We start from the raw sequence: 24,895 nt of genomic DNA, 5'->3' as shown, positions 1-24,895 counted from the left end.
TATGAAAATAATAAATTTAATGAACAAAAACTTATTTTAATAAATAATAATTTACTTTTTTCACCTAATAAATAGAGTTGCATGATTGCTGTTTCTATAATTATTGATCTATAATTGATCTATATATACAAGATTGAAAGTCAATCACAGTTTTGATTGGATGGAGAGGATGTGTTAGTTTTTTTATTTTTTTAAGTTTGAAAGATGCAGAGCAGCTGAATTAAATTATTAAAAGAGTTATCAGTCTACCAGCAGCTCAAAATGGGTTGTTCCAATAGCTTCTTTGCGATCATGTTTCATATTTACTGCCCATGCTTTGCACTCAACATTAATGATAACACAAACTGAAAAAATTAAAATATTATCAATAATTTTTTTTTTTAAATTTAACAATAATTTAAATCAAAGAAAATAAAAATTATAGATGTTTTTAATATAAAAAGACCAATTAAAAAATTATTATCATAAGTAACAAGGCTGAAAGCTAAAATAATTTTATTCAAAATATTAAATATTTTATTTTTAAAACCATTCATAAAAGAAATTCTTAAACATCTTTCTCTGCTGCAAAGAAAATCATGAGTAATAATTAGGTGACCCTTCAATCTGTGGATTTCCTCAACAACTTCTGTTCCCCTAAGCTTGTATTGTACTAACTCCTCCTAAAGGTGAGACTATGTGATCCTGCTGAGGAAGTATAACATTCTTCCATTTAACCAGCTTGTAAGTCAGTGACTTTTAATTAATGTGATTTAGGTCTTGTTCACAGTTTATGCTCAGGTCTGTAATCCTTCAAATACTGCTCAATCCTTTTTATTATCCCTTTAAATTTAAAATAACAGATGTCTCAAGGATATCCTTCAAGGTGATAGGAATTTACATAAGAAAGTTACTCATCGTAAGGTCAGAGAGTTACCTACTCTAGTGACTGTTCTGGGTTTTTTCTTTTTAACAGCACACGTATTAATTTTGTATTAGTCAGAAAATCTCAATGGAATGTATAAAATCTGTAATATTGATGGTGTGTGTCATAACATTGAAATTAATACCACTGAGAGAGAATACTTTCAAGCATGATGATGAAATTTTCTTTATATTTACAGAAAATGAATAATGGACGTGAAGAATAGATAGAGGCCAGTCGTCAAATTTTTAATGAAAGAGGTACGAACAGCTGGAAACATCCATGGTTAACTCACACATATTCAGTGAGCTAGCAAGAAAAATGTTCAAAGGTGGGTCAATAAGTTTAAGGCATGAGAAAATTCCCATAATGACAAATCATTTGGTGGAAGGCCAGTGAGTTGATGACTTGATTTGTGCAGATCAATGAATCCCATTATGCAAAGTTGCTGTGATCTTCAATTGAAGATTTAAAAATGTGCAGAGGATAATAGAGTTCCCAGGTTACAGAAAATTAAGTCTGCATCAAGTAGGTATCTTATCAGTTAATACCTGCTTTGAAAAACTAAAGGTGGAAATGTGTATGCAGAATTCCTTTTCATGTTTGAAATCGATGAAGAGCATTTTTTTTTAAATGTTGTGATGGAAAATGAAGCTTGGGTATATCAATAAAGTCTTTAAGTCTAGAAGGCAGTTGATGGAATGGCAACATAGTACTTCATCTAAATTAAAAAATTCATAAAAACATCAGAACCCTGTATCCAAGGTGAGAGTTTTTGTTTCTTTTTTCTGGAACCAGAGTAGCATCAGTTTGTTAGATCTTCTTGAACAAGGCTCAACAGTAAACGGTGAGTATTACATTGTATCTTTAAAAATAACTCAGAGAAGCCATCAGAAAGAAAAGACAGAGAAAAATCTTTATGCCATTAAACTGTATCATGATAATGGGCTCCCAGATCTCAACTACAAACCAATACTATGTACAAATGGGGTGGTCAGTGGTTTCCAATTCCTCCTACAGCCCTGATCTTGTACCATCAGACTTGCATATCTTTGACACAATGAAAATGCCTTTCAGTATTCAAGTTTGAGTGATACAGAAGGAGTAAAAGCTATATCATTAAAGCGTAGGTTAGAGGGTCCTTTACAGATTTTTCCAAAGTGCTTTTCAGAAATTGGTAAAAGATGGTGCAAATCTGCTGAGTGCAAAAGAGATTATTTTCAATAGTGACATTCAATTCATAAAGATTCAATGTATATATAAGTATAATTTCATCTTTCAAATTTTGTTAATAAATAAATTATTAGCCAATTATGAGTTTTCAGTGCAGCCTACATTTTCCTAAAAAATCACTTCAGATCTTCTGGGTTTTATAACGCTACATTTTTTGTGGATGATAAAATATTATTGAGATTCTCACTAATTTTCTTAGTCAAGTAATATTTCTTACAATATTGTATTTTATTGTATATCGTATATTATTTTAATGTGCAGTTTAATCTGTGCTGTCTTGTGTCATGGCCCAAAGCAAGTACTTACAGTATGTAACTTCTTTTCATGAAGATAAGTAATTATTCATGTATTTGTTGATAATGTATTTTTCAATTGGTTGTAGTATATAATAATACATGTCTATATAATCATTATTTATATATATAAATAAATAAAATATATATATATATATATAAGTTTAGTAGATTGTTCTTATTACAATAATCATAAAGTAGACTAATATTTTATAATAGTAAGCTATTATTTTATTGTATTTGAGAATGAATGCCTCTTATTATTCTCTTATTATATTGAAAAGATCTTGGAAATTGGAGTTGAGTAGGAGGAAGAATATGTTGAAGGAAATAATAAAGAGCTTTCCAATTGTTTAAATATGAGATCATTGTTGTTGTTTAGTGACAGGCAACTAGAACTAGTCAGTGGTCTTGACCCAGATGTTCAGACAATAAGCAGGACATATTAAGTGATGACAATAATTATGTTTATTAAGGTACAACAGTGTAACAGTTTTTTTTTTTCATTTCAACAATAAAATTAAAAAAAGGCTCCACCAATTTAGAATATTAGAATAAAAAAATACATCACTGTGTTTCACTTCCTGCGACTCTTGAAATTATGAAAATTGTTAAAACTTTTCTAGAAATTTATTCTTACAGTAATGTTATATGTTTATATTACATATAAAAATTACTTTATTTAATGTTGAACTTCAACATTATTTTCATGGATTTTTAGGTTTGTAAACAAAGGTAAATAGTGTTTTGTGTTAAAGTTAACTTCAGAATTTTAATTGTTTCTCTCTATTATAATAATAAATATCTTGCCTTTTTATTAAAAGTTTTGAAAAATTTGAATTGATTATAATTTTTTCTACTTAAAAATTGTACTTTTTTAATTTTTTTTTAAATATTGATTTAATTTAAATTACTAAAATATAAATACATTATGTGGTAATCAGTACATGTTTAAGATTTAGACAAATAAGTAACTTTCCTTTTATTTATTCTGAAAAAAAAAACAGTTAGGTCATAAATATCTTAATATTAGGGTCATAATATCTAGTAAAAAAACTTACTTTTCGGCCTTTTAAAGTGTATTGCAACAAGTGGACTGAGATAACCTTCTGTGTTTAGATAAGGATAAAAGTAACCAGGAAATCCCTGTCGTGGAATATACTGTATTTCTCCAATATTTTCTCTGTCTAATGGTCCTTCACCTTCACATGATACCCAAATAGTCTTCAACTATTTAACAAAAGAAAATAACTATTAAATAATAAATGTGTAAAATTGTTTATTCATTAAGAATTTATATAAACTCATATCTCCATAAATTTATGCCACTCAAAACAACTGTTATGTGCTTAATGAAGTTAATATTGTCATATATACTGTATTTGTATATAAAAGTAACATATGTACCTAAATAGCTTTTATTTTTAGTAAAAATATACTTATGAAAGTTTTCTTGTTTATACTCAGTCTTATATTTTACTGTGATGTTACTTCAATTACATAGCAAATGATGATATTTGAACGTTGTCTAATGGACTTAAAAATTTCCTTCTTATACTATATTTTAACATTAAAACAATATAAAAAATAAAAGACCTTCTGGAGTAATCGTTTTAAAAGCTCAGAAAAATGGGTAGATAAGGGAATATTTAACTTTGGAACAATGCTTTTACATGATGCATCTTGTAGCTATAATTAATGAAAAACAAGTTATATGAAATAAGCTAATTTTTAATGATGAATCTTTTTTTTTGGATGGTATCTGAGATCTGAAAACAAATATTGCATCCCGATCAGATTCTTATGCACTTATGTCAACTGGACCTCCTGTTACCAGAATGATACTATTTATCATCTATGCACTTAATCCGTTTTCCCCAAGAAAAAAGATTAAGATTCATCTAAGTTACTTATAGAAGCTCTTTTGGGTCAGTAATTTTTTTGATTGATTCATATAACATTCCAGAAATTTCTAGATATCTAGTGCTGCTTCCTTGATTCAGGACACATAGGCAACTCATCCCTTGTTTGTCTATAGAGAGTTTCTGTAACTTGTTATATCTATGGATCCCCAGGCTAGGATGTATTGTTGATTAGAATTCATAATGAAGGCTGGGACATCATCAAGAAGAAATTATTAAAATATTACTTGTTTGGCTTGGCCTCAAATTACCAATCTCCCATATGAGAGACTACCCTATAACTATCTCTGGATAATGCAACATAATTGTCAGTTATAGCTTATCAATATACTTTCATTATGCAGTTTTCTTCTAATTTAAAAATATAGTTGACAATCAGTCGGTTAAACTTTTTAATCTTACCAAACGTGGATTAACAGTCTTCTGAGTTGCTATTCGTCTTTTAAGATCATCGGGCATGTTTGAAGGTAGATGATTTGTATCATTGTAAAACTGTGGCATCCATCCAAATATCTAAAAAAATATATAAATCTTTATTAAAAACATAAATTAATTATATTGTAAAAAATATTATTATTGATTTTAAAAATATTAAGAACTTTGATCAATCATCATAGGGTAATAATAACTCAGTAATTAAAGCAAAGTAAATAAAAAATTAAATTAATTATTGACAGAAAATAGTGCCATGAGATTGCATCTGTTGAAGTTTTTCTAATAATATCGGCAGTAATTAAAAAAAGGATTATTTAAAAAGTACACGTCTATAACATATTGTATTGTGTTAAATAATTTTCATTAATACCTTCTGAATAATTAGTTATTTTGTATATTTTGTAACTATTTTATTTATTTTTTATATTCAAATATTTAATTTACTAATATTTCAGGTATTGTATTTCAAATAAATAGTATGGACTTTTAAATAGTTCTATTTTTTATTTTATAATTAATTATGTATTTACAATAGATGTTCTGATCAAGGCTTTACTTGGTTTACTTTGGTTCATCCAAGTAAATTCTGAAGCAGTTCCTTTATTTCAGTATGATGTAGCACATCTATCATTTGTTATAATAAACAAATGTATGGTTTTGTAATAATAAAAATTAGAAATAAAATATATTGTTTACTAGTGTAGTAATAATTTATAATATTATTATATGTACGTAACATGGAAATTGAATTTTCGATGAATTGAAAACCAAAATAAAATTTGAACTTTATTCAAAATTTAATTTAATTACACTATACAATTTTCCAATCCATTAACTAATAAAGTGGCAATATAAATTGCCATTCCATTCAGATTAATGAATCATTGAATCATTTTTTTTTAATTTGTATTATTATAACAGATAAAGGTTGTACTAGTCTCCCTCAGCTCCTCAATTTTTACAGGAATTAATCAAAATTCTACATGTTAAAAAAACTTTGAAAATCTAGTGCTGAATAATAAAATATATAATTTTAATTCTGACATTTAAATACCATTATAAAAGAAAAATGCAACAAATCAATTTAAAATGAAAGTAAAATAGAATAATTTGAGTTTGGTAAAAGAAAAATGATACATAAAGTTTTTAACCATGAGCCCATGAATTGGTTTTGTGTCTATTGTATCAATGTACTGTAATTAGGTTGGCATGCATAGGGGAAATCAAACAAATTTCTAAAGTTTGAAATGTGATTTAAAAGTGATTTTAACACAAAACACATTTATTTTTCCTTTGTTTATAAGTTCATTATCTGGTCCTGTCAGGTTCCCTAGTCCTCTCAGTTCCCCATTCCCTTTTTGTCCCACTAGTCCGCTCAGATTCTCAGGCTCTCAATTTTTTAAGAGTACAGGAGTTAACTCCAGAGACCTGTGCTAATTGCAGTCACACTCATAAATCAAACCTGTACTTCATAAAATCATATTATGCTAAATACATTTCAATTTTTAGCGCTTTTCTTCACATGTACTTATTTATATTAAATTATGCACTGTACTTGATTATCTACATTGAGCAATTTTTCATCATTGGTTTAAATTACCACACAGAATTAGTATAGTTTGGGTGTAGATGAAATTAAAAAATATTTCAAATTTCATGAAGTCAATTCGATTATTATCTTGTTTTAATTTATTTTTTATTTCTATCATTCCTTTACATTTCCCCCCTCTCTTACATTCCCTTTTATACATTCCTTCCCCCTTTACATTCCTTCCTCTTCACATCCATTCAGGTTTCAGAATTTCCTCTTTGGTGACTTTTTCCTTTACAACTTCTTTCTTTACTTGCTAAGTATTGCTTTATATATCTCTATGCTGGTTGTTCTTGAGTATTATGCTATAAAAATTCAGTTTTGGTACTTGTTTCTTTTCAGTTTTTCTCAACATTTTATAAAATTTTTTCATAATTTGAAGTAATGTAGAATTTGCATTTTTTATAAGATAAATAACCTGTCTGATTATTTGCTTTAAAAAAATAAATGATTGAAGAACTCAGTCAACAAAACTTAAACTTTTTTTCAACAAAATTGTTTTTCAACAAAACTTTAACTTTAGATTTTTCTAAAAATCAATGAAATTGGTTCATATTTACTCCTGGAATGTCAACATGCTTCAAAATTGAAGAAACATGATTTTTGGAGCTAAGATTGAGTGTCTTGACCAGATTCTGCATCTTACTAAGAACATAGAAATAGGTTTAAAGACAGTAAAAATGGTAAAAAATACTTTTATACTGAGGTGCGTAAAGTTAGAATATCTTAATTCTAAATCAATGTAAGCTAAATGAAAATCCATTTTAATTAAAGAAAAATGTTCAATGAGTAACACATTCTGTCTAAATTGAATTAGTGCATTAAATTTCTTTATTCAATGGATATTCCTTTAATAACTCGTCTGATTTGGAAATATCAGAAATAAAGCCTTGCTTTACAAATCAATGTATATGTTTTCATATACATCATACAGTGTGTACATATATATAAGAACAAAGAAATTTTATTAACACATTATTGTTTTAAGATGATAAATGAGTTGTTGATCAAAGAATACCACTAAGATGCCAAGTTATATTACTTAAATCAATTCCATGACTATTGGTTTTATCATCTAATGTTGCTGCCAACAAAAGTATTACCTGGCTGACTTTCAGATTCTGTTTTTAGTTTTTCTGAGTATAATAAAAGAAAAGGTATCAGTACAAAAACAGGAATGCATTTTACATTATCGTCATGGTTCACTGCCAAATAAGTTTATTTCTATCTGTTTAAATATCTCTACCCTGAAGGTAATTGAATCTTATGAACATTTAGTAGTAACATAGATGATAATAATAATTAAATTATTTCAGGTAAAGAGGAATAAAAAGATTACTTATTACAGATAAGATGATTTAATTCAGAAAACAGGAAAAATTATAATAATGAAGGAGCAGCCATGGTAGTATTATAGAACTTTGCCTAATTTTAATTTTATGCACTTAAACTAGAAATTATTTAATATAAAGTTTGTTACAGAATTAACAGTGTAATGAAACAATAAACTGACGAGGTAAAATTAAAAAAAAACTAGTTTTTGTAAAACAAAATACTAAGTTTTTGTTTTTTTCCTACTAAGTTGAAGCAGTAAATATAATGGATTTTTTCAATGTAGAAAGGGGTACATTGAAAAAATCCATTATATGTATTGCTTCAACTTAATGTTTACTATACAACTATACAGCCAATCTGTAATGGAAAGAATAAAGGTGTCACTTATAGAATTAAATATATCATGTATTCTGATGAGATTAGTATGCTAATATACAACCACACACACATTTTGCATAGTGAAGAATTTAATAGGAAACTAATTACTTCATTCCTCCTCTTACTTAGTAACTCGGACATGGAATCTTGTTATTCTTACAGAAAATTAAGTCATTTTTGGGAGTGACTTGAACTCATGTCAGGTCACCTACAACACTGTCAAACACACCTTGTATCAGTGCCCTGAATGGGAGGAACGTAGGGTTCGTGTAGGGATTCCCGGCTTAACACCTGCATCCTTACTGACTCACATATTTGTTTCTACAGCTTCTTGGGATGTGTTCAGCCTCTTTTCCCAGACGGTGCTTTGGTGCTAAGGATGATGAGAAGCAGAGAAGGGGCTTCTAAAAAGGGGCATTGGACAGCCTCAGCTGCGAGGACTGGTACGCCTTGGTGCACCAGCTCCGATGATCAGTTGGGGATTCCATACATGACATGTACCGCTATGACAGTTCCCTGATGAAAATCTTCATCCACTAGGGGGGAGTTAAGACCAGAGTCCTGGTGGGGGATCCTCTTGGAGACCCTTCATTTGAGGCATAAGGCACAGACAAGACCGAGACCGAGCCTTCGGCGTAGGGATAAAGGTTGCAGCTTAGCTGGATCTGGAGTCTCCTCACTGAGAGTTAGAGGCTGGCACAATAAAAAAGACCCAACCTGCAGGCCAATTTGCCTTGTTGGATATACAGCTGGTGGGCGGGAAGGCCTGTTAGAGTTAAAGGACACTCCCCTGGGCTGAGTTATACTTAGCTGTGGTTCTGGCTCAGGGGAGGGGAAAAAAGCCACTTACAACAAATATTGTTATGGGACATAAATATATATAAGAAATATACAATAAATATGAATATATACAATAAATATGAATTTAATAATAATATCATATATACAATAAATATGAATTTATTGTTTAATATAAAAATTAAATGTAATTGTTCAGTTCTTAGTTAAGAGCACAAAAATATCAGCTGACTACACAATAAGCTATGCAAGACTATATACCAAGTGGCTGTAAAAGGGGAGGCCAGTCTCTAGGTAGTGATTCTACTTAACATACTGAAGAAAAAATGTCCAGTGAACATGGTTCAAAAATGCATATTTTTCTGTCTGTCATCATGTTGTTCTTTTCTAAGAAAAAATTATTTTTCAAGAACGGTTGGAGATAATGCAATAAAATTTTGTACTTTATTTTAAACTAACATTTTTTAATAGGAAAAAAATAACTATACTCTTCATTGACAAATTTCAAAATGACGGTCTTTTCAGTTTTTCAATCTTAAATATCTTAGGAATTGTTAAAATTTTATCAAATTGTTTTGTATTGTAAAAATTATGATGCATTTTTTTAGAAACAAAACAACACCTTAGTCGTAAAAACCCAACAACAAACAACAGAGTTACTGCAAAATGTAGGCCTTAACCAATATGGTGGCCATCTTGTTTGTTTTACTGTCATGACTCACTTGATAACTAAATCAAATTTTCTGATTAAAATTTCTAAAAATTCAACATTATGAATATTTAATAATAATTATTGAAAGAGCATGTGAAATTTTTTTTGTTTTCTGATGAGAATCACAACAAATGTTCAAAGTGACCTCCACTCATTCTATGACAACAATCCACACATTTAGTGACTGATGTACACAGTCAAAAATTCCTGGCTGCTCCCTGATTTTTTGAAAAGAGCAGACAATTCTCTCCTCTAACTGATGAACATCAACAACTGGTATTGAATAAAACAGAGACTTTACATGTCCCCATAAATAATAGTCTAATGGGTTTAGATCTGGAGAACCTGCAAGCCAACGAATGGGACCGCCTCAACCAATCCACCTTCCTTGAAAACAATCAATAAATTTTTCTCTGATGCCGATTGTAAAGTGAGCAGGTGCACCGTCACGCATGAACCACATGTTCATTGTGCTTTGCAAAGGAATGTCCTCCTGAAGTTCAGGTAGGTCATTTGTTATGAATTCCAAATATGAATCACCTGTCATTCTATGTGGAAAAAAGAAAGGCCAATTAGCTTATCCATGTAGATTGCTTCCCAAATATTCAGAGAAAACCTGTGTTGATGACTTCCTGCTTGAAATACTACATGAGGATTTTCTTCACACCAAACATGTCGATTGTGGAAGTTGTTTATACCGTCCTTAGTGAAAGAGGCCTCATCTGTAAAAAGAATGTTAGATATCTGCTCGGGTTATGGGCACACTTGTTAATTAACCACCGACTGAATGCAATCTTTGATTGGTTATCACCTGGTAGAAGAGCTTGTACCATTGCAGATGGTATGGGTTCAATTATTGCAAGTGTAAAATATTCATTCTATACTGTATTCCAAAATATTTTTTCTTGGATAGCAATTCTTCTGCACGATAATTCTGGATCCTGTGCAAACTTGTTCAAATCCCTTTCTTCTACCTGTGGTGTTGAAACGATTTTAGGTTTACCATTAATAACTATGATGGCTAGAATTCTTTTAAATGTTTTTAAATGTAACCAATATGAGCACTGAAATAATAGAACCTTCTAGCATAGCACCATATTAACAAATGAAAATTTCTGATGAAAAAAATATTATGTAGTTTAATGCAGATAAATATTATTTCTAGCACAGCAAATATATTCACCTAAATAAATTTTGCTGGTTAGCAGGTATTCTATATTATAAAAACATAAAAATATACTTATACTGAACTTATACTTAAATGAATTGAATTATTTATTCATTTGATTTTCTATATAAATCACATCAGAAATGTAAAAGCAGCACACCATAAGGTGTTCCTCATTTATTTTGTTAAAATCAATTTATCAATTCTATTCAGAGTTTTTTCTTTTTTACAATCTATCAGAATTCTTTTTATTTTATAAAAAATGTGTCCGTTCCAAAGAAGTAAAACGCTAAAAAAATACTGTAAATAATGCTGATTAAACAGTTTTTAAAAAAATTCTACTGTTCTATTAATGAAATTTTTTAAGCTGTTTAAACTACTCAGATTTTTTTTAATGTGTTGACTATGTATAGTGTTACACTAAGTATACATTACACACAAATTTATTTTAATTTTCTATACACTGTTAGATAAAATATTACCTACAGATCTATATAGTATTATACAAATTTAGAATGAATGATTTGCTCCATTGAGCACACTTTTATGAATCTTAATACATATGCTTTTTTCATGGCACACTGCAATATACAGTCATCTACCATGCCACCGCTGTCAGTATTCTTTTTAATTGAAACTGTAAAAGTAATATAATGCATATTAAATAATATAACTTGGTAAAATAAAGTAAACAAATAAATATATCATCTAATGTATCAGGAATGTCATACATATTATGACTGAGAGCTTTAAGGGGGTGGTAAGATTTTAATATGTAGCCCACCAACTTTGTTTTTTTATGAGATTCTTCAATTTATTTTAAAATCTCTTCATTTCATACTTTATCAACATATATAATTTTTAACATTCTTCAATAGCACTAAATTTTAAAAGCCTGATTTTTCCCCTCTTTTCTTTCTTTTATTTTTCATGTTTCACTTTTATAAACTGTTGCATAATAATCGTTTTATAATCAAGATTAATAATTTTTGAGTTTAGATTTGTAAAGCATGATATTATTCAGCTTTTAATCTAGTTTAGGTTTAAAATACAGAACCATTTGTTTTAATCTACAAATATTAATTCACTCCATTACCTTCAATATTTAGCTCTTTCATTTAAATTTGTTGAATTAATTAAAATAATGAAGATTTATGACAAAAAAGACTAGAAGTAACAAGTAAACCTATACTGGATTATTTATAAAAATTGTTAATATAAAATATCTGACCTTATTGAGTTTTATGAAGACACATGGACTTGACTGATGGTAGTTAAAATTGTTCTCAAAAGTACAAGGAAACCAGTTCTTCACATCTACATCGCATACTTGTCCTCTGCCAGGAGGGCGATCATAGTCACAATTGTAAATATTTTGCCCTCTTCCTGGCGTTAATCCAGGTCGTCTATAAACTGATATAAAACAAAATTTAACATATTATTATTCATTTTAGATAATTTTTTGTTGAATATTATTTAGCTTCTAGAAAATAAAAGATGTAAAACTTTGAATTGGGAAATAAAATAAAAGAGATCAAGATGAAAGCAAGAGAAATTAGTTAGATAGAAGAATGTAGAAGGAATATGGAAGTAGTTGGAGTTATCATAGAAGGATAAAAAATGTGACAATTTATAATTCATTGCCCAACAAAAATAATGAATGAGGGAAATTTGAAAAAAATTATTGCTAGATGAAAATTACATTACCAAGAATAATTTTGTTTTTCTTTTGTTTTAGGTTTCAGGAGGCTAAAAGGAGGAGTTAGGATTCAGAGGATGAAATGAAATGACAATTTTAAAAAATGTCGTGACTGACTGGGATAGGACATCTGAATGAAAGTTACTAATAGTAACTAGGAAGTATTATTGTGAATGGTTATGAAATAATATTAAAAAAAAATTCCTTGTTAAAAAAAACGTAATTATGTTATCTATTTATATTCTATTTCTCATGTATAAGGCACTTTTTGGAAAAATAATAATTAAATTAATTCTGTAAAGTTATAAAGTGTTCAAAACTATGATTTTTAATTACAAATCAAAATTAATTTATTTTTAAAATTGGTTTTCAACTTATACTGTAGTGCTTTTAGTTCCTTTTTCTCAGTGACTGTCATTTTTGCACTCTGTTACCAACTGTTTTATTGTTAGTGTGTTTTTCCCAGAAGAAAATATGTATTCAGGAAAAGTTTATTAAACTAGAACTGATTCCATTCATTAAAATATGACTGTATTCATAAGATTTAAGTGAGTTCATATGTTCAGTCATTTTTTTGTGTATACGAGAAATATATTTTTTTGTTAATCCTAATGATCTGTGACATGATTTTATAAAGTGGTTGACAAACATTGACCCTGTACTGTTATAAAGAATTTTTATGAGATTAATGTAACTTTTTTTTTAAATGCTTCCTGTTTGTCCAGTATAGAAAGAACATTGTGTGTTCTAGGGCATTATGTTTGCTTGTAGATTGAATTTTTGAGTAGTAAATCTGTTTATGAGTAATAATTTTGAGGATAAAATTATGTTTAGCTTCTTTAAATGATGAATTACTTTCTTTGCGTCTTTATATATGATATGATTTACTTTTTATTTTGATTATTATTTTTTTTTTATGAAGGAGTAACACTAACTCACTCCTATAGAAGAGAAATAAAAACAAGAAAATTTAATTAAAAAAAATACATCACACTAAAGACATTAAAAGTAGCTAAAAAATGTATAAATGAAGCATTCATAACAAAAATAAAACCATAATGTAAAGAATATGTAAAGTAATCATTTCTGTACATTGTTCTTTATGGCACAATTGGGATACTTTAGACAAAGGTATAATTAAAATATAGAAGCACTCTGCACAATTGCACAATACAGTCAACATTTACTGGCCATCTCTCAGTAGAAAATGACAAATTCACAGTCATTAACTCAACCATCTTAATATTCTATAAATACTGAAAAAAGGATTACATTTTAATACTTTTGAATATAAGGAAAATTGATAAAATACATTGATATATTAAATGAAAAGACATAATTCAAATCATAGACACATTTCAATTAAATTCTAAATATTTTCTAATGGAAAGAATCAATTTAAAGTCAAATGATAACTCAGAAATGTTTTCCTGGTTCAAAAAAAAAAAACTGGCAAGCTATAACAACAGCTGATACCAAAGCTAAATGCAGCACAAACTGCTGTAAAGGTTGCAAAAGTGACTGAAGTATTATGACATAAATTTATAAAAACACTGTATTAAAATAAATTTCATTTAATTTTCATTAAAAATTAATGAAATTTATTTTAATTTAAATTGCAGTTCATGTGTTTTAATTAATAGGTATTAAATGTAAAAAAAAAATAGTAATTTAAATATTAATATATTTATTTTATTTGACATCATGGACAAAAACATTCCAAATTTTAAAGTATTATTGAACTTTAAGTGATTTTTTAAGAACTCTTACAGATAACGAAACTGGACAAAAAATAACAGATTTGTAAACAAAGAGAAATTAAACATAGAAAGTGATTAAATACTGATTAATACAGTAGTTAGTAATTGTTATTATCTACATATATTTTGTTCGAGTACTCAACTCTGTCTATGACTTCGATTACTGATATTTAAAAAAAAAATTTAAGTAATTCAATAATTATTTGTAATTGCACTAAATAATAACAGAAAGACAATCACATTTGGTATGCATGCAATTGTTCTGCTGTCCAATCTATAACAAGTTTCTTTAGTAATAAAATGCTGAAAACAAGAGAGTGAATTCTTTTGTAATGCATCATTGTAATTTCTGTGTTTTAAACTATTTAATAAACGTATTAAAAATAAAGAATAACTTACCATCAAGAAATTTCTGAAGTTCATCTACCCAGTACTTGAAACTGTTAGGATCCTTTCCCTTATACCATATAAGTGTACTTTTGTGATCTGAATCATTTGGCCATGGGCGGAATCCAAGTCCTGTTCAATACATGCATTCATTCAAAAAAATTCTGTAGAAAATCAATTACAAAACTATTATTTTAATTATGTATAAAATTCATTAAGTATATTATTTACCAATAATGTAATACCTTGACTAGAAATTTTAATTTATTGAAAATAAAAACTTTAGAAAATACTGTATTATACTGACAATATAATAACTTATAATACTAATTTAAATAAATATATATATGTTAATGCAATTAAATTACTAATATTTTTCATACTTCTGTATATTAAAAAAAAAAATGAGATAATATACAAAAACACATACATAATAATTTTACTGCATATAATATGAATGAAATTATATTAGTTTAGGTACAAGATCAGAAGCTGATTTGAAATTCATCAGTCTTGCTAGCAGGTGGTGCTCAAAGTGGTTGGAAATTCTAAATAAAAGCTTAAATTTATGATTAACAGAGATTTTTTATTAGCTCCTTGTAAACTGTAACTAAAAAAGTATGCTTAGTAAAAATCTATTTAGTACTTTATAACGTATATATTGCAAAGAGTTTTTCATGATATAAGAATAAAATTAAAAAAATATTCATATCATATTTATATAACTATATATATAGTTTATTTCAAAATAGATGTTGAAAGTGATTTCATATGGTTTGTGTGCAAGTTGTTACCCTCTACATATACAGAGTGTACCATGAAGTTCTCCCAGGACTTTCATAATCTACTTAAAATAATTGAAAAAGTTCATATAAATATATATCCAAAAATGCTTTGTTTGCAATTTATGACTAGTGAAAGATTTTGCTTGGATTTCAGCTATTTCAGTTATTTTTTTATGGTTATGCCACAGAAGCTTGAAACTTCTGCATGGGAAATAGAAATGCAATTTTTCTAGTGTATGAAAATTGTCATGTCTGACTGGAATTCAAAGCTGGGACCTCTGGATAAAAGGTCACGGCGCTACCACTCCACCATGGAGATCAGCAAACAAATTATTTCACTGGACCATCTTTCATATTCATCAAGTTTGGGACATGTGACTTTTCTTTTCCCTGAAGTGAAATCTGTACTTAAAGGAACAAATTTTGTATCATTAGTTTATGGAGTAAAAAAGAAAACAGCAGATTTGTTATTTATTGATTTTCTTGTTTTTATTGGTTCTTTATTTAAAAATATGATAATCTTTTCATCAATCATGAAGAAAGACACAGCAAATTATTCTGAACATTTACATTTTTTTTCAACTGAAAATTGTATATTCATTTATTCCATAAAAAAATAAGACTAATAAGTCAACATGCAGTTAAGAAATCTGTATATTATTACTGCACTGTTAATTTAACAATAACGATTATATACATATAATCACATACCTCAGAACATGGCTCTCTTAAAAAAAAAACCAGTGAGGTGCAGTTAATTCCATTATAATTACTTTATGATGTTTTTACTGTCTAAGGCAGTGTATTATTTGTTTAAATATAATTTCTTTCAATATGATTTGATTTTAAAATAAAATTCAATATGCTGTAACTTATAACATTTTTTTATCAAAAGAACTGTATCATAATCCAGTGGAGTTAGCACTAACTCATAGAACTGAAGCATATTATGTTTAGTTTTCATTCAAGCTTCTGTAACACGTCATACATACGTACACAACATGTTCAAAACTCTCATATTAAATTTTTAGTTCTAGTAAATGTAGTTCTTGTAAATGTTTTACTCATATTATCAAAACAAAATATTTGGCATTTTATACATTTACATATTTTTTATTTACAATTGATGTCATCTGCTACCATTGCTTTCAATTGGTATATAAAAGGATCTTTACAGGGATTGAAGGAAAAATGTAAGAATGGAATCATTTTTCAAGGAGAAAAAGTAAAGATATTAAGATTCACTAATGATATTGTTATTTTGACAGAAACCAAAGAAATATTAAACGAATAAATGTATTGCTAGGAGAGAACTTCTTCCTGAAAATAAGTAATAATGAAACAAAGGTAATGAAATGTAACAGAAAGATAATAAGGAATTAAATATTAAGATAGGGGAACGCAATATTCCAGAAGTGAAAGAATTTTATTATTTTATTAGGTCAGTGGTTCCCAACCTGTGCTCCTAGGAGCTGAAAGGACTCCATGACCACTTCAGGAAAATAAAACATACAAAAATTGAATAAAATTAAAGAATGAGAAACAAAAAGTAGAGTCAAAATAAGAAATCTGAAGTCTTTTGTAATGCAACAGTTTGATTTATTGAACTTGAAGAATTTTCACATATGGCCAAGTTTTGAAAATATCATATTTATCAGAAGTAGTTGAGATACCATGGTAATTATGAACACTTTTAAAATATAATTTCATTGTGTGGATATTGCATAGTTGTTTAATATCTTTTCTTTATATTCCATTATTATCTATTCCCTTTTTCCTTCCCCTGTGACACTACTTTTAAGCATTATTAAATATGCCAACCTTGCTACCCTGCTGGTGCCCACAGTAGACTTTTTGACATTTTTGACCCACTATGAGTTAAAAAGTTTTGGAATAGGTGATAGTAAATTTTAGATGAAGTAATGTAGATATGAAAAGAAAACTGGCACAAAAAAGGAGAACTTTCATTCAGAAAAAAATCTGCTAGTTAACTGGATACTAGGGAAGAAATTCTTAAAATATTTGTATTGAGTTTACCACTTCATGATAATGAAACATGGCATTAGTAGAAAGTGCAACAAAAAGAATTGAGGCTTTTTAAATATGGTGTTATAGGAAAATGTCAAAAATAAATGGGTTAATAAAATTCAAAATGAAGAAATATTAAGATGAGATAAACAAACAAGTATTTGTAGCATACTCTTGTAAAGAGATAAAACTGTTTTGGTGGGCTGTATATTAAGATGTCATTTTCAATTAATTCGGTAATAGACAGTGTAAAAATAAATCTATAGAGGAAGAAAACTATAATAAATGAAACAGATAATTACCAAATTTGATGACTCAAAAAAATAAATTAAGACCCATTAGTAATATTATTTAAGTATGAAAAGCATACACACGTTACCATAATAATTGAACACTGAAAATTGGCAATATAAACTTTTAATGAAAATTTTTTAATAAACCAAAGCAGTAGCCATGTTGTGTTAGGAAATGTAGATTACTATACCATTAATATTAACAATTTAGCATTTTATACAATTTAACAATTTTAACAATTTGCATTTTAACAATTTAGCATATTAACAATATTAGCATTTTCAATGAACAATATTTCAAAATTGTTCACTTCCAGAAGACATATCACACATTATCTGATATCTCTTCTGCAAGTGAAGAGCAACAAAAATGAACAGGAGCAGAAAAACATTTTTCTGTAGAGTTACTTAAAGAGTGCTTTTGTGATCACCAAATTATTATTTGCTTCATTACAATCCACACTATCGGTGCGATGAGTTTTTGTCATAACACACCTTTACTTTTCCAGCCATTTAGCTAAAATAGCTATATTAAAAGGAGAAAGTATGGTGATCATATAAAAATGTGGTATTGGGGTTCTTGTGTTATCTATGTGTTAGGGTCTAAATAGTTCTAGACCAAAACACATATACATGTATGTATGCATGTCACACTGGCTTTGGCCTTATATCTCAGGATTGACCAAACTGATTTTCTTCAAATTTGGTTCAAATATTACCAAAAAATGTGCCATTGATCAGATTATTTTTTCAAAATTTGTTAAGGGGGTGGGGGTAAATATCTCAAAAAACCAACTTCAATTTTCTTCAGAGGCATTTTAAAATGCCTATAAAAATAATTCCAAAAAAAATTGTCTCAAAAAACCATCCCCTGCCTCCCAAAACTGAAAAATATATGTTTTTTTATTCTTTTGTGTTCAATCTTCCTGGTTTAAATATCTTTCAAACAATTTTTTGATTGTTTGCACTTTGTACTTAGAACTACCAAGATAAGTCTACAATTTGTTTTAATTACAGAACCTGGATCCAAATAGCAGTAATGTTTTTGAAAACTTTCTTTTTCATATTTTAGCCTCAGTTGATGGATTTGGAGAGAACTTTACTTAAGCAAGTTTGTTAAGCTTAACCTATTCATGAATATTAAAAAAAAATTTCTTAAAATTTATTTCCCTCTTCTAAAAACTATGTATATACTTTTTTTCTTTTTTGCCTCAAGTCTTTTAATCTTTATTATGAAAATTTTTTTTGTATTTTTCTCCATCACTTAAAGGGCTGTTAAAATTAAAGTAACTGTGCCACCTATATTATATTGCAAACCCAAAATAAGACTTTACTTACATAAAAGGTATAGTTTATTTTTTCAGTATTTTTAAGCAATTTTAAGTTGTTTTTTAAGTAAGGAAGCCCCTAAAATCAACAATTTTTTAATTCAAATTTTTTGAATTTTGACAAATCTTATCTTGGTAATCAGGACTTGGTGTAGCCAGGAAAGTCATGTAATACATTTTTGCTAGCTTTTTTAAACTAGTAATACAAGATAACCTGAATTTTTGGTTCTACTTTGTTCTCAGGTTGTTTATCCTGCTCATATGCAATGAAAATATAAAATAAAAAAATTATATAATTTTTTTATAAAAATTATAAACTAATTATTTTTACAGAATTATATATTTTTTTTTATATGTATGAAATGTAGTAACATAAGAATTAAATTTTGATGTATTTCTTCTAACCTGGGTATTTTCCAATTAGTGAATGTGCTAATGACCACTTGGGAACTCTGGGATCTAATGTGTGGTAAATAACATTATACCAAACATGGATGCCAACACTGAGTAAAATATTAAATAGAACAATCCAATCTTTGCTGCAATCAAAGAATGACATACATTAAGAAAAAATCACAAGAAAAAACTTTAATTAAATTATGTATTCTAACAAACTAAAATAAGAGAAAATATGGGCTTTTTTTTATACTTTTTTCTCTAATTACCAGTTGCAATCTATAATTCTTTAATTCTTGTTAAATATTCTCATTATTATTATAATTTTTCTATTTAATAAAATTCACAATTACCCTTCAACAATCAATATTACCCTTTTTTTGACATTTTTAACTTTTTTCTTTCCTTCAGAAGTAATGAGTTTCCAGACTACTTCAGTTTACAATAAATTATTAAATTGTACATATACTACATTCATAATATTATTATGAATGCAGTAAAAAATAATCTTATAATTATTATTATTAAAATTATTATTTTTTTTTTTTAAATAATAAATGTTAAAATATTGTATAAGTAATAAAACAAAAGTTGCATTTTCATTAAATTTTTTCTCAGTTATTACTTTTATTTTATTGTTTTATATTTTGTCTTTAAAAGATATTTCAGAACAGTAAACTGATATTATATTTCTGATTTATATGTTATCATTATTTTTTAAAAGATTTGGTTTTTAATGCTTAATTTGGGTGAATCCTTAACAGCTTTCAAGTTTGAATTCTATCAAGTTTTACTGACAACTTTTTTTATGTGTATATGTAAAAACTTCTTCATGGACAAACAATTTATTTTTACTATATACTACACCGATTCTTAGGTTGTTTTGGCTTGATAATTAGTAATATAAGTATTTAAGTTTGATGTTAATGTATTCCTCCTCTATGAATCATGAGACCTTGCCGTTGGTGAGGGGGCTTGAGTGCTCAGGGATACAGACTAGCTGGACCGAAGGTGCAACCATATCAGAGAGGTATCTGTTGAGGGCCAGACTAAGGAATGATTCCTGAAAGAGGGCAGCAGCTCTTTCAGTAGTTGTTAGGGGCGTGAGTCAGGACGACTTAAACGGCCGTATCAACATCACTCAGTCCTCTGAGTACTGCGCAGCTGAAAGCAATGGAAAACTACAGCTGTTTTTTTTTTTCCAAGAAAATGTGGCTCTGCATTTTCAAAAGCAATAATGGAGGCGCCTTCCTTGGTAAAATATTCCGGAGGTAAAATAGTCCCCCGTTCGGATCTCCGGGTGGGGACTACTAAGGAAGGGGTCACCAGAAAAGTAAAAAATAACATTCTACGAGTCGGAGCGTGGAATGTTAGAAGCTTAAAAAAGGTTGGTAGGCTAGAGAATTTAAAAAGGGAAATGGATAGGATAAACGTGGATATAGTAGGAATTAGTGAGGTTCGGTGGGAAGAGGAAGGCGACTTTTGGTCGGGTGACTTTAGAGTAATTAACTCAGCGTCTAATAATGGGCAGGCAGGAGTAGGTTTCGTGATGAACAAGAAAATAGGGAGGAGAGTGGAGTATTTCAAGACGCATAGCGATAGAGTCATTGTAATAAGGATAAATTCAAAACCTAAACCGACAACGATTGTTAACGTCTATATGCCTACAAGCGCCCATGATGATGATGAGGTAGAATGTGTATACGAAGAGATTGATGAAGCAATTAAACACGTAAAAGGAGATGAAAATTTAATAATAGTTGGAGATTGGAATGCAAGCATTGGAAAAGGCAAGGAAGGAAATATAGTGGGTGAATACGGGCTGGGCAAAAGGAATGAAAGAGGGGACCGACTTATAGAGTTTTGCACGAAGTATAATTTAGTAATTGCCAACACCCAATTTAAAAATCATAATAGAAGAATATACACTTGGAAAAAGCCAGGCGATACTGCAAGGTATCAGATAGATTATATCATGGTTAAGCAAAGATTTAGAAATCAACTCGTGGACTGCAAAACTTACCCTGGAGCAGACATTGATAGCGACCATAATTTGGTGATAATGAAATGTAGATTGGGGTTTAAAAACCTGAAGAAAAGGTGTCAGATGAATCGGTGGAATTTAGAGAAGCTTGAGGAAGAGGAGGTAAAGAAGATTTTTGAGGAGGACATCACTAGAGGTCTGAGTAAAAAAGATAAGATAGAAAATGTAGAAGAAGAATGGGAGAATGTTAAAAAGGAAATTCTTAAATCAGCAGAAGCGAACTTAGGCGGAATACAGAGAACTGGTAGAAAACCTTGGGTTTCAGACGATATATTGCAGCTGATGGATGAACGTAGAAAATATAAGAATGCGAGTGATGAAGAAACTAAAAGGAACTATCGGCAATTAAGAAATGCTATAAACAGGAAGTGCAAACTGGCGAAAGAAGAGTGGATTAAAGAAAAGTGTTCAGAAGTGGAAAGAGAAATGAACATTGGTAAAATAGACGGAGCATACAGGAAAGTTAAGGAAAATTTTGGGGTACATAAATTAAAATCTAATAATGTGTTAAACAAAGATGGTACACCTATATATAATACGAAAGGTAAAGTCGATAGATGGGTGGAATATATTGAAGAGTTATACGGAGGAAATGAATTAGAAAATGGTTTTATAGAGGAAGAAGAGGAAGTTGAGGAGGATGAAATGGGAGAAACAATACTGAGATCTGAATTTAAGAGAGCATTAAAAGATTTAAATGGCAGAAAGGCTCCTGGAATAGACGGAATACCTGTAGAATTACTGCGCAGTGCAGGGGAGGAGGCGATTGATAGATTATACAAACTGGTGTGTAATATTTATGAAAAAGGGGAATTTCCGTCAGACTTCAAAAAAAGTGTTATAGTTATGATACCAAAGAAAGCAGGGGCAGATAAATGTGGAGAATATAGAACAATTAGCTTAACTAGTCATGCATCAAAAATCTTAACTAGAATTCTATACAGAAGAATTGAGAGGAGAGTGGAGGAAGTGTTAGGAGAAGACCAATTTGGTTTCAGGAAAAGTATAGGGACAAGGGAAGCAATTTTAAGCCTCAGATTAATAGTAGAAGGAAGATTAAAGAAAAACAAACCAACATACTTGGCGTTTATAGACCTAGAAAAGGCATTCGATAACGTAGACTGGAATAAAATGTTCAGCATTTTAAAAAAATTAGGGTTCAAATACAGAGATAGAAGAACAATTGCTAACATGTACAGGAACCAAACAGCAACAGTAGCAATTGAAGAACATAAGAAAGAAGCCATAATAAGAAAGGGAGTCCGACAAGGATGTTCTCTATCTCCGTTACTTTTTAATCTTTACATGGAACTAGCAGTTAATGATGTTAAAGAACAATTTAGATTCGGAGTAACAGTACAAGGTGAAAAGATAAAGATGCTACGATTTGCTGATGATATAGTAATTCTAGCCGAGAATAAAAAGGATTTAGAAGAAACAATGAACGGCATAGATGAAGTCCTACGCAACAACTATCGCATGAAAATAAACAAGAACAAAACAAAAGTAATGAAATGTAGTAGAAATAACAAAGATGGACCACTGAATGTGAAAATAGGAGGAGAAAAGATTATGGAGGTAGAAGAATTTTGTTATTTGGGAAGTAGAATTACTAAAGATGGACGAAGCAGGAGCGATATAAAATGCCGAATAGCACAAGCTAAACGAGCCTTCAGTAAGAAATATAAGTTGTTTACATCAAAAATTAATTTAAATGTCAGGAAAAGATTTTTGAAAGTGTATGTTTGGAGTGTCGCTTTATATGGAAGTGAAACTTGGACAATCGGAGTATCTGAGAAGAAAAGGTTAGAAGCTTTTGAAATGTGGTGCTATAGGAGAATGTTAAAAATCAGATGGGTGGATAAAGTGACAAATGAGGAGGTATTGCGGCAAATAGATGAAGAAAGAAGCATTTGGAAAAATATAGTTAAAAGAAGAGACAGACTTATAGGCCACATACTAAGGCATCCTGGAATAGTCGCTTTAATTTTGGAAGGACAGGTAGAAGGGAAAAATTGTGTAGGCAGGCCACGTTTGGAATATGTAAAACAAATTGTTAGGGATGTAGGATGTAGAGGGTATACTGAAATGAAACGACTAGCACTAGATAGGGAATCTTGGAGAGCTGCATCAAACCAGTCAAATGACTGAAGACAAAAAAAAAAAAAAGTTAATGTATTAAAAACAGATAAACAGGACTAAAAAAGTATTCACTGATCATACTACATGATAAGAAAGTGATAGAACAAAAAATATTAAATTATCACAATATTTTCTATTTTCTCGATCATTTTAAATTGCCACTAACATTTGTAGTTGATGCATTTTTGAGAACCTCCATTTTGAAAACTACTTTTAACACTGAGTCTTCCTGCGTTAGGAACATCGAATAAATAGCATTGTTAAGCTGCTCCCACCCCCATCCCTACTGTCATGGATCTTATGCTTTGTCCCTCCTGCTCTAATGATTATAGAATTTCTTGAAACTAAGCCTTCTGATTCTTTATTTTAACAATTTAAAATTTTTAAATATTTTATCTGATTGACTGTTTATTTGTTCATTAATTATGTGCTGTCCTTTTAATTTAAACTTGAATATTTCCATGTTTTCTAGTATATCTAGAAGTTTTCTAGTATATCTCTGCATAATTTGAATATTTTTTTGTAGCAATCTCTTTATTTTGCAACTCACTTGATAGAAAAATGACATATTCCCAATGAAATTATAAAATTCATGAAAATGTTACATTATGCAAAACATTTTTAAATATTCTAGAAAACATAGAAATATTCAAACTAAAAAGACAGGAAAAAAGAATGTTTTTAAATATTAAAAAGACAGGACATAATTAATGAACAATTTAACACTCAATCTGATATATTTTTAAAAATCTAAAATTGCAAAAATAAAGAACAGAAGGATTAGTTTCAAGAAATTCTATAACTGTTAGAGCAAGAGGGAGAAGGCAAAAGGGGCCATGACAGTAGTGATGGGAGTGGGAGGAGCTTAACAATACTATTTATTCGATGTTCCTAACTCAGGAAGACTCAGTGCTAAAAGTAGTTTTGAGAATTGAAGTACTCTGAAATGCGTCAACTACAAATGTTACAAGTGAAAATGCTAGGAAGGGCAGAGAATAACACTAAATTAATAAATTTAACATAAAATTAAGTAAAAAATGTTAACTAAATTCATGATTTCAAATAAATTTTTTTTTTAATTTTTAAATTAAGTAATTAATAATATGAAAGAAAAATTATTTACTCACCCCAGCTGGAACCTGTTCTTCCAAAAACACTACCTTTCTCTGGGTTGTAGAGAAATGTTTTTAATGCTTCCCAAGTGGTCTGACTTGGGGGAACATACATATTAGCAATAGCTGGGTCTTTGGATCCATCCTCCATC

General features: G+C 29.0%; 1 long non-coding RNA gene and 1 pseudogene across 2 annotated transcripts in view; one reads left to right on the top strand and one right to left on the bottom strand.

Moving 5' to 3' along the window:
• Nucleotides 1–12,725, top strand: part of LOC142331795 (uncharacterized) — a 20,860-nt gene extending 8,135 nt beyond the window's left edge. For both annotated transcript variants that reach the window (XR_012758091.1, XR_012758090.1), the window contains exons 2-3: nucleotides 1,104–1,235; nucleotides 12,508–12,725. This is a non-coding gene — a long non-coding RNA (uncharacterized LOC142331795). The remainder of the gene's footprint in view (nucleotides 1–1,103; nucleotides 1,236–12,507) is intronic.
• On the bottom strand, nucleotides 58–24,895 carry LOC142331794 (sodium/potassium-transporting ATPase subunit beta-2-like; annotated as a pseudogene).

Source organism: Lycorma delicatula, chromosome 10 (genome assembly GCF_047948215.1).
Source record: "Lycorma delicatula isolate Av1 chromosome 10, ASM4794821v1, whole genome shotgun sequence".
NCBI classification, from domain to species: domain Eukaryota; kingdom Metazoa; phylum Arthropoda; class Insecta; order Hemiptera; family Fulgoridae; genus Lycorma; species Lycorma delicatula.
Note: the sequence above shows the minus strand (reverse complement) of the source record. Positions and strands in the feature narration are given on the sequence as shown.